The sequence below is a fragment of the Nannospalax galili genome, unplaced genomic scaffold, assembly GCF_000622305.1.
Source record: "Nannospalax galili isolate Female #2095 unplaced genomic scaffold, S.galili_v1.0 scaffold100, whole genome shotgun sequence".
Lineage (NCBI taxonomy): Eukaryota > Metazoa > Chordata > Mammalia > Rodentia > Spalacidae > Nannospalax > Nannospalax galili.
Genome location: NW_008352891.1, coordinates 11,257,677 through 11,271,735, shown reverse-complemented (window position 1 = coordinate 11,271,735; position 14,059 = coordinate 11,257,677).

The window sequence follows — 14,059 nt, the reverse complement described above, 5'->3', positions numbered from 1 at the left end:
CTAAGGTATAGACACAAATCTTGACACAGTTACTCTGCTCCTACTATAATGACCACTCTGCTTTCATTTGGAAATGTCTTGTCCCCAAAGGCTTCAAGTGCTTTAAAAGGTGGGGTCCACTAGAAGGCCCTAGGCCATCTGAGGTGCTGCATCAAGAAGGGTGGCTCTGTGGGACCCTTGATGGAGCTATCTGAGAGGTTGCTATGTATAGAGCAAGCCTGGCCCCACATAACTATCTGGCATCTTGTCTTAAAATGTGCCTTTTCAGTCTCTGCAAACTGCCACCCTGTGTTGACATTGGTCATAAAGCCCTCACCAGAGCCAAACGAAGGGGACCACCTGACCTGGGACATTCAGCTTCCCAAACCGTGAGCTAAACAAAATATTTTCTTCAACAGTACCTTGTCTCCAGCATTTCATTTATAGTAATGTGAAACTGACCAATACAATCATCTCTATTTTTCCATATGAACGAAACCTGGAAAAAACTTTATATTCATAATCAATTATACAAACCCTACAGAATAGTTAAATAGCTGTTATAGATGTTGCATTGTGTCCTAACAAAAAAATATTTATATTAAACTGCTTGTCTCTGGTATTTCAGAATGTAACCTTATGTCACACTGCAAATATATTACTAGTTTACAAGAGATTGTGCTGCCCTAGGGTGGCCCTGACCCACTAGACTGCTATTCTTTTCTGGGCATCAATACACACACACACACACACACACACACACACACACACAAGGGAGACCATGTAAAGATCAAAGAGTCATCAGGATGAGGCTTCTGCTTGCCTTGACACACCTGAGACAGTCAGCCAGTTCCAAGGAGGGAAGCTGGAACATGTGCTCCTTCTCCTGATGAGCAGCAATTGTGGCACCATCTGAAACACAGGCTCCCGGCCATGGGGCTTCAAACAAGCGCTGAGCTGTGGAAAGTCATATTTGACTACAGCACTCCCAGGAAACCAAGATAAAGGCTGAGGCCTCCTGCTACCAGAGGAAACTGACAGCCAGAAACTCTTATATGTCAAAGCTGGAAAGGGCAGAGCCCTCATGGAAATCCAGGCTCTTCGGGATCCAAACTCACACTCTTTGACACATGGTAGCGCAATGGAATGAAGGCAGAGACACATCCCTGTTCTGAGCTACACATAGGTTATCCTGCCTGTGATCATGAATTCTACTGGGAAACACTGACTTCCCCATCTATGCTCTTGGTGACAACATTCCAATTTTGAATTATCTAAGAACAGAATTCCATTTTCAGAAGGAGTGTTGCTACTTACACTTTCAGTACTCTTCCAGCTTCCCTCTCTTTGCAATAAGTCTGCTCTACTAGCACAAACTTTTTGCTGACACACGTGAACTTTAAAGAATTCTATGTCATTTCATGGATGTGTTGGGATATCAACAGGCAAAGCCATTCATCACTAAGTTACTAGGTCATGATTGTTGGATGCTACAAATGCCTGCAGTTGAGGCATTGATTCCCACTATGTGAAATGTTTCCAGGTGTAATTGAGGAGAGAATTAGAGAATTGTCTTCTCTGATCCACAAATAAAAATCAAGCAGATTGGTGATGAAGGTCATTAACGCTCTTTTGAGTTCGTTGAAAAGTCCTAAGCAAACGGATTTGAAAAACTCTAGGTAGCAACATCAACAGGCTGTCGTCTCCTTGCCTACTCTGTGCACTTAATCTAAGGTGTTGGGTGAAATTCATAGAACATTAACATCTGTGTAGACATAAAGACAGGCATGCAGGGTTATGCACAGTATTACATTCACTGCCTTTTGCTTAAAGTCAATATGGTAACCGGAACCTGAGAGGCAGCACTGACTTGCCTCTTCCACAAAGATCAAAATGCCAATTATGCAGGAACTGTTCACCCCCTACTCCAGGGAGCTGCCCAGGATGGACACATGGATTTCTATCAATAGTGGTAGAACCAGAAATGTCGTTGCTTAGATGGGCAAAGACCTTCTCCTCAAATTATTTAGAGCCATGACATGAAACTGAAGATGAGGCTAATGTGCAAATGCATGGCATTTGGGGAATGTCATTAGCCAGTGATGTGCAGAGACGTCTAAGAACCCTGAATGCCACTGGGTGATTTCACAAACATTCCACAATAATAAACACAGCTTCAATATTGAAGTGCATACTACGGGAGTGTTTATGTATCCTGGGTACTTGAAATTTGAGCACTTGGGAAACTCATTAAGCTAATCTTTACTCAAACATAGCAAAAAGAACAGTTTATTAAAACCAGTAAGGATGCAGATCAAGAGAACAAAAAAGAAAGGTGAAGGGTGCCACAGCAGAGCAGAGAGGTGCGCTGCCAGGCTGGGACGGTGTGGTAAACTCGGAGGGTGGGGGGTGCAGCTGACACACTTTACATAGCACCTAGAAGCAGATGAAGTCAAATTGTAGACTCCAGGGGCAGATTTTCTAAATGAAGGCAAATTCATTTTTATTTTATTTTAATTTTAGGTCAAAATATCAGAATGTCTTTGACATAATATAAAAATGAACTCTGTAATAGCCTCTATCTGTTGCAAAAAGAAGCTTCTATGATGAGTGGTGTATGGCATACTTGTCTGCAAACATAAGGATCCGCACTTAGCATACAGTAAGAAATATCATTTGTCTAGAGATATGGCAGAGATAAAATTTTCTCTAGAATCTATGACCGCTCTAGCCACGTGTATTTGGTTAGTTTTACAGTGCCACCTATGCGCTCCCTCCCATTGAGAGGGATTTAAGTCCAGTTAGATAGCTGTTGATTACCCCTTAGATAAAAGTGTCACTACTGACCAATAGAGATAGTTTGCTGTGCCAGTCATTGGCGTTATAGTTTTGTTGATCCAAGCTCCCTTAGCAGCTTACTAAATATCCTCTAAAACTATGAGAGTTAGTCTTCAGAAAGGAGGCTTCCAGTAAGCTTCCTCATACAACACGTGTGATGCACATAGAAGGCCACAACTGGCCAAGTTTTAGTGACGTGTGATGCACATAGAAGGCCACAACTGGCCAAGTTTTAGTGAATAAGAGACTATAGAGTATGTGTCCCTGGATAGGACTCCTATGTTAAACCTCACCCACTCACGGTTCAGGGACAGTTGTGAAAGAGGGGGCAGAAAGATTGCAAGAGCCAGGGTTGGTACATAAACATAAGGAAACAGAGGCTTTGAGGTCTCTGGGAACTTGCCCATGAACTTGCAGAAATGGTGAAAGTGTGCATAAGACTCTGTCAGACAAAACCCAGCATAGAACTGGGGAAATGGGCATCAGGCCCCAACCTTAGCCAAGGAACCACTGGCATCCAATTACACCCGGGTGAGGGAGAGCTGATCTTCTTTAAAGGAGTGATTCTAGATAGACTGACTAGACTCCAGTGCATGAACTTGCATCAAAGGACACCCGTTACAAATACTGACTGAATAGGCTTTAACATATATGACAGAATGCATAAAATCTGGTGGGGGAGGGCTATGGGGGTGTGGATGGGGGAGGGGTTCTAAATTTAATTAAGATCTATTATATGAAATTCACAAAACTCAATAAGAACATACATAAAAATAAAATAAAAATGAGAGAAAGAGGACTATTTTGGTAAGTATTAAAATGTGAGATTAGGTAGCCCTTAATTTCTTTTGCATTTGTAATTGGCCAAAAACTTTGTCACCTTCCTGAAAACTATGTGCATATGACTGTAGATTGTTTCCAAAAAAATAAAAAGTGCGCAGTGTAGGCATGGCAGGAAATGGAGTCGGATAGGAATCTTTCTTCTTTCATAAACTAAGTTATTTTTGCATAAACACTAAAATACATCTTATTGACAAAGTTTTATGCACCTGACTTAGACACAAAGTGAGCTCCACCCCCAGCATCCTCCTCTGTCTTGATTGTCCTTATTTCCTAGACTCATCTGGTGGATGTGGCCTCCACTCTTTCATAGATACACATAAGATCTACCTTGCTTACATTTTGGATATTGTTTTTAAAATGTTTTAAAGATTTATTTATTATTTTTATTTTATATGCCTGAGTCTTTTGTCTGCAGGTGAAGTTCATGTGTGGGCTCACTCATGCAAACTACACATCTGTGGAGGAGCCAGAAGGCAATGAGATTGATTGTAATAAGGGTTGGGTGGCAAGACTGGAAAGACCAGGAAACTGCACTTAGGTATTAGGGACTGGTAGGGAGTGATGCTGTTCTGAATTTAAGTTCTTATAGAAGTTTGATTCTTAGAACCATAGTGATATTTATATACCTTCTATATAGGCAGATAACAGCTAGATGATAGATAGATAGATGATAGATAGATGACAGATGATAATATATGAATAAACAACAAATGATAGATGATTTATAGATGACAGATGGATGATAGATGACAGAGATAAATGATTGATATCAAGGATGACAAGACACTACATTAAATATAAACAATAAAATTTAAATTTAACTCTGTTTGAAATGCCTAATACGAAATGCTGTAAGATAAGCAAATAAAACCGTTAACCCAGGTAATTTTGGAAGAGTATTTTGAGGAGATATTGTCACAAAGCAATGTAAAATATTGTATTCCAATTAGTGCATTTTTCACACTAGTGGTTAGATATACTGAAACTACTTTTATACAACCAAGGATTACACAAATAGGTAGAAACACTGTGGATAGTGAGAGTGAGGAATCACACTGTCAAAGAAAGTACAGCATGGGCAGGAAGGAGGAGTTCGGAGGACCTGGGAGTCTCAGCTAGTGGGGAGCAGAGATCAGGAGAAGCTCAAGACTGGCCATCTAGCTGTCTTTATATTGATATTTATCTTATCTGTCTGTCTACCATAATCAATGAAATATCTACTTTCCAAGGACGTTCTACCCCTGCCATGGAAGATAATGAGGCTTGTGGTTTAATTTCAGCATGGTGATTACATGTATTTCCTAGCTTTACTTACACTGTGGTTAACTGTGACATTAACTCCAAGGACTGCTGAGTGCAGGCTACAGGGAAATTCCTTTCACTAATTTCCCAACATTTATATATGTCTAAAATTAGTACAAACCCTAAAATTTAAAAGAAAACTACTGTAATGTCTGATGACAAGAGTCACCTCACAGAGCCATGGAACAGGATGCACACTCATCACCACGCTGTTCCTATCACATTACATGAATCCTGACCCCACTTCCATCTCCCCTTATAGGCAGCTCCTCTTGTTTTAATCACAGTAAATTTTTTGTGACTTGAGGATGTTAATAATTTCTAGGATCTCCAGAGGGAGTATTTGTTTTTCAACCTGCGTTTTCACCTTTGCAAGAAGCTAATAGAGTCCACATGATACATTTATATCCACTATCCTGTTGTTAGGTAAGGAATGTTAGAACTTCTATGTATGTTTTCTGTTTCCCTTCTATGTAAGGAGGAAAATGGGCCATTTACTAAGGATTCACAGAAGTTTGAGAATGAGCTCACTCCAGGCACTTGGTATGCCAGGGCAAGAAAATATTGGAAAATACTTTAGCTATTTGAATTTAAATTGTTCAATTATTTGTAAATTTTGTTCTAGCATATAGAGATTTTTCCCTCCAAGGTTACTATAAGAAATAATTGCTGAAATCTTTTCACATTTTTTTGAAAAATTGTATTTGAATGAAACTCAGATTATATACCATTAAACCTGTGTGATTTTATTGATGTAATAGTTTATCTCATGCTTGATAGATGATGATAGATAGATTAGATAGATAGATAGATAGATAGATGATAGATAGATTAATAGATAGCCAAGTCCTTCCCCACCTTCCTTCTATCTACCTATTCACCAAATGTAGGCACAGGGTTAAGTGTCTGTTGTATAGGACTGTCCTCCTACACACATGCCATTTTCCCAAGATCAGTTGTGCCTACTTACCTACGATCCTCACAGATGAGCTTGACTGTCATGCCCCACAAGAAAGGAGGGCCAAGGAATGTCATTGTACCCTCACCTAAGAGTTCAGCCATACCTCCCAACCAACCAGTTGGCCCTAGTTGCATGTGACCTGAGAGAGGAGTTAAGAGGTATTTAAGCTGCTGAAACCTAAGAAGGCTTTTTCACCATTTTATGCAGCTATGGGGAAGCCACCACCCATGCTTGGATGGAGACATTTCAGTGTGACTTTGAGGGGAAGCACCCACACTTCTTTAAGTAAACCCTCACCCACTGCTCTGTAAGTAACCCCAATAAACTATTGGTTTCTCAGGCTGCAGTTTGGCAAAATTGTACCTCAGTTTGTGGTTGGGACCAAGGGAGGAGGAAACAGGTGTTTAAATCTTCTTCAAGAAGGAATTTTAGCAACAGTGTCCTAAGACCCTTAGGCTCTGAGTACTGAGCCTAAAGTCTGACGTTAGTAAACTATTGCTCAGATGACTGGAATATGAGGTGCCAGAGGAATCTTGCCCTGTGCCTCCTCAGATCCCTTTTAAGGATCATCTGTAATCACTCCATGGACACGAACCTTCTCAGGCATTGAAAATAGAAAGGAAAAAAGACGTACTAGGGACAACGCTTCTCATTCAGTTGCTTCAACCACACTTTAAATGGCTGGGGCACTAGGACAATGCTTAAAATCTGTAAGCAAATCCTTTCACTGGGGAGCAGCTCACAATTTGGGTGTGAAACAAATTATCTTCACAATATTACTAATGACATTAACAATGACAATAGCAGATACTTCTACTTATGTGAACAGAGACTTAATGAAAATGACCTCTCACTTTAGGTATTACTGTGACTGTCCTTCAAATACCTGAGAATATCTTTCAACAGAGGCCTGTAAAAGGATAGATGTCTTATTTTCTCTCTAGAAACACCAGACACTGAATTTTCTCTCTAGAAACACCAAGCACTACACACTGAAGGGTGTAGCCAAGGCTCTAAGTGGAAGAAGTAAAGACCAGAGGTGGTCAGCTTTGCTTCGCTGTTCCTCATGTGCGTAAGGAGGGCCATTAAACTCTGAGAAGCTGCAGAGCTCCAGGTGGGCTGAAAGGAGAGAGGGCTTAGCCACAGTCAGTTCACTGTGGTGAACTGTAAGTCAAAACTCCAGGCAAGCCCTGGAGGATGCTGAGCTGTGAGGGAGCAGAGTCATGAGTCCTGTCTGGATCAGAATCCAGTCAAAACTGATCCCAAACAAAATTTTGAAGACAAATGATAGGTAAGGGGAAGGTGGAAAGATAGAAAGAACATTTTTAATTAAGACAAACTTTCAATGAATTTTCAGTGTTCTGTAGAAGTTTGTTTTCAAAGAGAATTCTTAAATAATGGATTAATTTGATCTAATTGTCCACTAAAACATTGCATGATTTCAAAAATACTAAATGGTATAAATTTGTAAGAGAGATTTCTATCTCAAATATTAAATTAATTTGGATTTCTAACAGAATTTTAAGATAGCCCATATACTAGAACAAATGTCTACAAGGAATACAGGTAGGTGACCTCTAAGATATTTCTAATTATTTTGTTAATATAGCAATAGTACACAATAATTAAAAATTAATACTGTATTTTTATAAGTGGTGATATTGGCAAGTTTATCCACTCTTTTGTGAAAATGTTTGATTATATTAACCATAGTGTTGAGTGACATTCCGTGTTGTTTGTGTTTGTGAAGATTACTGCACTGTTCTGAGCTCCCTGGATAACACCTACCAAGTTTACACCCAGGGCTACAGAGTAATTGCAGTTAGAATCTCTGTGCTGCCCATTACAAAGCTGGGCTGAGGGCCACAGAGCTGTTAACAGTAGCATCACCAGGGGGATCATCTACTGAGTAGCATTCTGACCTCTTCCTGGGGAGGCCTGGGTGTCTCATGTGAACCCTGTAGTGCCTCGAGCAGCAGAAGTCAGAAGAGACCACATTCCTGGTTCTCCTTGGCCAGAGTCCCAACACTGAGGTTTCCCAAGGGGGGCTGTGCTGAGTGAACAGCAAAGTGGACTGCAGGAGGCCTAGCAGTGTGTGCCTGTGTCCTCTCCCTTCTGAATGAGGCAAGGCTGCCCCACTCCATGTTCTGGAGTTGTATCTTGTAATCAGACAGCTTGTGGGTTTCGGGGTCTGAGGGTCAACTATGCATGGAGTTGAGTGTGCTTGGTTTCCTGCCTCAGCTGCTGTTTGGGGTCTGAATCACTGTTGAGATTTTTTTCCTGAGATGGTGCCGTCTACATACTTTATTTGAACTACATTTTCCCAGCAACCTTGGTGAGGATGACTGCAGAATGATGACTGGGACAGTCTCCTGGGACTGCATGTAGCCAGTGCCAGGGTGGACCAGCTGGCAGTACGTTGGATACTTGTAACATGAGAGTCCTTGGTTAAATGTCGGTGACTTTCCACTCCTGAGTATATATAAATATAATGCTGTTTCTACCAACACACTTGCTACTGTCAGCCTCGGATGCTGTTTTATCTTAACCTCAAAACTGTTCTTCCTGCGCTGGGGTGCCCAAAGGAGAAGTGATAATTTCAAGCTTATTTTCCAGTTCCATCGTCTCCTGTTCTAATTAAAGGAGAAACGGGATGAACTCTCTCTGTGCTGGCATAGGACACAGCACAGAAAGTCAGACCAGCAGCAAGTGGGAGGGCGCCGTCACCCACACTGATGTGAATCACAGCTCAGCTGTGTGCCACAGCCTGTCTCCGAGGCCTGCCTAATTCCCGGGTGTCTTAGGAACACTTCCTGTTCATAAGAAACAGACGTACACATGTGAAGTCCTTAACCTTCATTTCTTGCCCTTCTCCCTCCCCTATGAGCAGAGGCAGGGGGTATGCCAAGTCTTCATAGGAGCCTGCTACATTCTATGAAGAAGCATCCTCACTGAGCAGGGAGGAGCATGGGTGTTATTAAACAAACAGCATAGCCTGACTACCATTAGATAAAAGAAGACTTAAAGACATGCATTTACATTTTGTCTTGAATGAATGTAAGCAGAGCTGCAAACCCCACAGAGGCACGGCAACTGAGTCTTATTATCGGGTAGGAATGAATCATTGACAAAATTCTACCTCATCATCTATAGTGAAAGCAGCGGGTGAGGCTGTCCCCACATGCTTAGCCCTTCCCCGACACGCTCCTAGGTATCTTGTAGTGCTGCACAACATAACCAAGAAAGGACCTCAGAGCCTTGACTCTCTCATGCCAGTATTTGAATAATTTACTGTGTTTTGATATTTGGGTATCTTATGTTTAATAATCTAAAAACCAGGTCAGCAGGGTTCACAGGCTCATTCATAATTGAAATCTCAAGGTCCATCAAAGGGGAAGTAGTTTTGTGATATGAGGTCCTCAGGAAGCAGCAGGAAATGCAGTCATGGACCACATCACAGTTGACTGCACTGAGCCTAAGTCCTCTTCTAAGATTGTGCCCAGACAGCCAGGTCCAGTGTCTGCCGAGAGCCCCTGCATTGCCAGGTCTGACCTCATCTGCCTGTGGTAGACAGTGAGGCACTTTGTTGTGTGGCAAATAGGCTGCCATGGAACCAGAGCAACCTGGGGCCTTCGGGAGAATTAACTGGGCCTGTGTGGGGAAAGAATCAGACAGGTCAGAGTGACTGTGTGGGAGCATTTGGGAGATGCTAGGCTGAGTGTATTTACCTCCTGTTATACCATCTTACACAGGTTTTATGTGTTTTACATAGGTCTTAACTACCCTGTGAAACAGGCCCTGAGAGTCTCTGTAACTAAATGGCCAAGCCATGAGTTTGATGATGGCTTGTCTTGTTTGGAACTTGCCCTCTCATTGTCTCCTGCAAATGCAATTCATCTCATTTCCAACTATTTGCTGAGTGCCTACTAGGTGCTAGGCATCTGAGATATGTAAGAGAGTCAGAATTCTTTGCTTTTAAAGAACTTAGACATGACTTATTAAAGTCAATTTTATATGTGTAGGAAGATGATAAACACACAGCATGAGGGGCAGAATAGGGGCCAGAGGCAGGGACAATTTTAAACAAGAATTTTAGGGCAGAACTCTGAAAATGAGGCACATAGCTGTCCCCTTAGTGTGAGCCTGGAGTAGAGGACGAAGCTCTCTTGGGAGAATGATGGTTGAGCCAGGGTTTTAATTGCAAGTTGAAATCCACAAGGCAGAACAGGGAAAGGTGTAGCTATCCAGATTAAAACAGTGAGACAAAGAGCTGTAGCAGGTCCTTCCCAAGGTAGAGAGACAGAGAGGGAGAGAGGGAGAGGAAGGGAGAGAAGGATGAGGGGAGAAGAGGGGGGAGGAAAATGAGGACAAAAGGAGGGAGCAGCTTTGTGCAGTAAGTGTTCAGCTCTGCAGAAGAAAATGGTTTCCTTTACTCTAGTGTCAGTTTCCATGGTAAATTCTAACCTTAGATACTTGGGCAGCCTACAGGAAATGACTAAATGGGAACCAGGAAGAGCATTTCTACCTTATAGACACCAAATACATAAAATCCACGAATAATTGTAAAATAGTTGGAATTTGATATGTTTTGATAGCCGTTATGTTGCTTTTAATTTTGTTTTACATTCTCTCTCTCTTTCTTTCTCTCTCTCTCTCTCTCTCTCTCTCTCTCTCTCTCTCGTGTGTGTGTGTGTGTTTACATGCCACTGTGAGTATGTGGAGATCAGAGGACAACTAGTGGGTATCAGTTCTTTCTTTGTGCCATGTGGAGCTCTGGCTGGAACTCAGGTCATCAGGCTTGGCTGCAAGATCCTTTGCTCTCTGAACCATCTTTTTGACCCTTATGATTGCTTCTAACATAGTTTATTTCATGAAGGGTTATACACCTCTATTTTAACCACCGTTATGTTTAGCAACTACCTTACAAAATTCTTTACAAAACTGAAATATGCTAAGCTCTTATAACTAGTACGATCTGGTTCAAACAGACCACAGGATGGTGTGAAATTAAGGAGTTGCTGTTTTCTGTGAGTCAAATCTCAAGCATCTTAAGGAAGAGTGATATCCAGGGGCACCTTCCCTTGGTGATAGAAGACTCCAGTTTCAGCTTTCCTCTGAAGTGCCAGAGCCTAGTTGGTGGTTCCAATGTCCACCAGCCAAGCTGCCACCCCTGTGAACCTGAGAAAGGCCAGCCTGGCACTGTGGGCTGGGGGCGGGGGGTATTTGGACACTATCTTCTGAATCATAGCTAGGTTTTAACGTTGATAGTGGAAAAATGACAGGCACAGTGACAGTAGCTTTAAATCTTGTGGAGTATAAGGCACCACTGATGTGCTGCAGACATTGTTTCCTCGATGCTGCCTTCTGTGTTTGAAAGGAGCCATGTGCACAGCACCTTTTTATCTTAAAGCTCTTAAGTCCTGCAATAACAGTATGGTGATGGCAGGTGATCAATTCATTCTTCCACCTGGTCAAGGCCACAAATAATGCTTCCCTCAGCTTACTGTTGAGACAAAGTGAAAACATAAATAAGGGGCTGGAGAGATGGCTCAGTGGGTAAGAACACTGACTGTTCTTGCGGAAGACCCGGGTTTGAATCCCAGCACCCACATGGCAGCAAACAACTGTCTGTAACTCCAGTCACAGGGGATCTGACGGCCTCTTCTGACCTCTACAGGCATTGCATGACATGGGTGCACTTACCTACATGCAGGCAATACATACGTACATATAAAATAAAAATAATAAAATTTAAAAAACCAAAAACATAAATAAGAGCGAGGAAGACATGCCACTTGCCTGGATGCTTCAGTCACTCCTGGTGACCTTCCAGCCCAAGGAGCTTGCTGAAAACCTGAGGGATGCAATGCCACGGATTTGTGGCACAGTGGTCTCAAGTCAGCTTATGATTTCAACCATCCTTATTGGGTTTGATCTGTTCTTACTGCTTTTTCTATCATGTGCACATTCACTGGAGAACTGTCTGTTATGTGAAACTGGGGAAAGGAAGATGCTGCCAGGTTGTTCTTCCAAATTATCTTTCTAGAAATAAATAGTGATCACGTGGAACCCCCAAGAATCCATTTCTGCTTAAGGACTTGACAGATGACCGGTTGTGTATTTACTGTTCACTGAACCCATGGGACTGTTTAAGGGGTATTGTTTACTTAGTCACTCATTTATTGGTTATTTGTGCTACTGGCGATGGAACGTAGGGTCTAACATGTGCTAGGCCAGTGCTCTAGAGCTGAGGCATATCCCTCAGAATGGTTTAACTTTAAATACTGAAGACAAACTTTCAAGATAGAAAGAGTTAAACGTCTTTGCTTTGAACTGTAGAGACTCAGCAGATGCTAAATGATCGACTCAGCCTCAGACTGACAGACTGAAAAGCATATGAACTTGTCAGGTCATAAGTGGTAAGGATGTATCAAAATGGAGCGTTTTCTGGTTTTGAGGTTATATTTCTTCCCCAAAGCACCATGATGCTACTGGGTGCCCACCTAGAACTGAACATGAAATGCTGTAAAAACTCTTAGAGTCCGATGTCTAAAGTCCTGCTTTGAATACCTGTCCCACAGACCAGAAGCTTTGTACCTCCGCACCTTCTTCTGCCTTGTTCTGTGCAACTGTGCTGTCTGTCCCGCATTGCACAAGGCATGAAAGTGCCTTATAACTTCTGAATATACTGCCTGGGTGAGCAAGCATCTACCTGATCTTTTTGTTAAGATTTATTATTTGTATATTTACTTATTTATTCATTGATTTATTAATGTATATTTGTGAGTGCCTGAGTGTATATATGTACATCACATGCATGCCTGGTGCCTTGGAGAACAGAGAGGGTGTTAGAGTCTCTGGAATTAGATTACAGTTGCAGGTGGTTGTTAGCTGCCATGTGGGTGCTGGGAAATAAATTTAGGTCCTCCGCAGGAGCATCCAGTGCTCTTAACTGATGAGCCATCTCTCCAGGTCCTCTGATGTCCTTTTAAATCAAATTACTGCCAGCATGCCCTGCATCTTTTCTCCTGTGCATGAAAATGGTAAAATGGACACTTCATATGATTTTTTCCTTAAATCTGGTATCTATTTTGGCAGTTAGCCTGTCAGTTTTACAGGCCAGTCCTTGAGGCAGAAGGGTCTCCTATTTTGCTCCCCTTCTGGGTACAACCTGGAGCAGCCATGCTTCAGTGGGATCTGCTGAAGCTCCTTGTAGGGGTTACTCATGGAGCATCTCCAAGAATCAAACACTCAGGCAGTCCCCTATGCAGGAGGCTTGTGTGCTTATCAACTTTCCTGGGTAAATTCTATGTACAGTGCAGTTTGAGAACTCTGCCCTGGACACGAAAAGTGTCATGGGATCTAATCAGCTGTGCTCCTCAGAACACTCTCTTCTAGAAGCAATGGAAGAACAGCCCGTTCTTTAAGGCTCACTCTTCCTCTGATAAGCTACCTTCTGGAATCCAAGAAATGGGAACATGCTGCTGTCCCATATGGGTTCATATTTCTATTCCCAACTAAGACAGCAGGACTGAAGATGGACAGGGGATGTAGGAGAGCTGTCTGGAACTAACTTGAACACATTTGTTTTGTGAAAGAAAATTACTCACTTTTTCTTCATAGGAGCCCAACCCCCAAAAGCTGCCTCACCAAATTGATCTGCAGGGAGGAAACAGGAGCACTGTGACTACACCATGTAAAGACAGCTGGAAGCCACTTTGCTCCTCACCACAATATCCAGTGAGACTCTGGAAAAACACTTCTGAGACTTTCACAAGGATTGGAAACTCTGAGGCAATGTGGACGAGTCACCTGTTGTGGGGGCAAGAACACAGATGCCTGGTTTTGCAAATAGCAATAGATGACTTCCTATTAAATTTTAATCCCAGGTAAATAATAATTTCAAAATCGTAAGTTAATGTTTCTAGTTGGGTTGCTGTAACTCAATACCAGATGATGTGGTATGAGCAACAGACATTGATTTCTTATGTCTGGGGCTGGAAGTTCCTGGTCAAGGATCCTGCTACTCAGTTCCAAGGAGGACTTTCTCCTGCTGTGCTAATGGTGCCCAGAAGGCTAAGGATTCACTGTTAGTGGGTGGGAGAGAGACTGGGGATTTCTAGCTTCATCTTCTAA